This window comes from Ixodes scapularis, unplaced genomic scaffold, assembly GCF_016920785.2.
Source record: "Ixodes scapularis isolate PalLabHiFi unplaced genomic scaffold, ASM1692078v2 PGA_scaffold2__306_contigs__length_199485367, whole genome shotgun sequence".
Taxonomy (NCBI): Eukaryota; Metazoa; Arthropoda; class Arachnida; order Ixodida; family Ixodidae; genus Ixodes; species Ixodes scapularis.
The window spans coordinates 63,809,709-63,811,845 of NW_024609857.1; positions in this window are offsets into that span (position 1 = coordinate 63,809,709).

Sequence of the window (2,137 nt, forward strand, 5' to 3'; positions counted from 1 at the left end):
CCCCGAAGTCACGTGACTCCCCTGAGGTCACGTGACCCCCTCCTCGAGGTCACGTAACTCCCCTGAGGTCACGTGACCCCCTCCTCGAGGTCACGTGACCCCCTCCTCGAGGTCACGTGACCCCCCGAGGTCACGTGACCCCCGCCGATGTCGCGTGACCCCCCGATGACGTCATCGACACTGATGACGTCACCGGCATCCACATCGTCATCATCAGTGATGACGATGACGATGCGGATGCCGGTGACGTCATAAGTGATGATGACGATGACGATGTGGATGCTGGTGACGTTATCAGTGATGATGACGATGACGATGTGGATGCCGGTGACGTCATCAGTGATGATGACATCAATGATGATGACGTCATCAGTGACGATGACGATGTGGATGCCGGTGACGTCATCAGTGATGATGACGATGTGGATGCCGGTGACGTCATCAGTGATGACGTCATCAGTGATGATGACGATGCGGATGCCGGTGACGTCATCAGTGATGATGACGATGTGGATGCCGGTGACGTCATCAGTGATGATGACGATGACGATGTGGATGCCGGTGACGTCATCGGTGATGATGACGATGACGATGTGGATGCCGGTGACGTTACCGACATCCGCATCGTCATCGTCATCATCACTGATGACGAAATCAGTGACGTCATTGATGTCGTCACCGGCATCCGCATCGTCATCATCACTGATGACGTCGTCAGCGACGTCACTGATGACGTCACCGACATTCGCATCGTCATCATCACTGGTGAAGTCATCAGTGACGTCACTAATGACGTCATCAGTGACGTCAGTGATGACATCATCGACATTGGGGGTCAGGTGACCCCCCAAGGTCACGTAACCCCCCCTGGTTAGTCTAACCCCCCCCCCCCCCAGCGCCCTTCCCTCCTCCTCCTCAAGAGCTGCGCTCCAATTCGGCGTTACAGGGAGTTGTAAGCGGCTTTCACTTTTTTTCATGAAAACTACTGAATTTAATGTTTCAGAAAACACAAGACAACTTCGTCATTGGAACTTCCACTCTAAATATAATAATTCAAAAGTTCATTAAATAATGTTAATATTTATTCAGTAATATCAAAAGAATAGCTTGACTTTCTCCAAATGTTGTATAAACTTATCCCTTTGGTATAGGCTTCCTAAAATGCATGAAAATTTTTAAACCTTGGCTCAAGTTACGTAGATTACTTTTTATAAAGTAAGAGTAAACACTGTTTATATAATCTAGTCTATGGAATTCTATGTACTAACTTCAGCCAAGTTTTAAAAATATTTTTGTGCATTTCAGGAAGACAATACCAAAGCGATAAGTTTATTCATTACTTGGAGAAAGTCAAGCTATTTTTTTCATTTTGCGTAATTAAATAATTAAGATTATTTATTCGTAGATGCAGAGCGTTTATTGTTCTCAAATGTTATGGAGGTTTAGTGTTTCCACAATAAAGTATTCCACCTTACTCACATTTTCTTGGTTTGCATGGTATCACCTAAAACACCACACCTTCAGCCATCAGACCCATCCATACAGCAAAGACAGTGAATTTGTGATCACATTTCATTTCTCTAAAGTGAAGAAATTCTGAATCCTGCAAGGCAAGAAAATATTTGGTTTATTTACCACAACTGCATAAGCGTTCAGGGGTGCGAGCCAGTGGCTAAGGAGAAGGCACCCATTGCACGAGTACCCACGCAGTTCAAGAAAACAAGAAGCGAATGATATATACTTGGCGTTACCTATTCTGAGCTATGCTGAGGAAGCTATGGGGGCAGGGTAAGGATTACTGTGTGCTGCACCAAGTAGTTTTGGATGGTGCTGCTTATCCTGATGATGATAAATTTTACAACTTCGGATGGGTTCAATTAACTGTGCCAAAGCTGGGAGGCAGATCTCCCAGTTGTAGCACCGCTTGGTAGATGTGTGGTTAATTAATAGTATTAGATAGTTTAAATACATCTACATTGCTTTTTCAAGTGGTGAGAGTATGAGGGATAGTCTTCATATAGTCTCCTGTTACCGAGCCGCTCGTCGCTAAAATTATATGAAAACGAAAGGATACTGACTGATCACAAGAATGGAAGCAGTTTGTTTTTCGTTGCAGCCTTCTTCCTTATTATAAAAA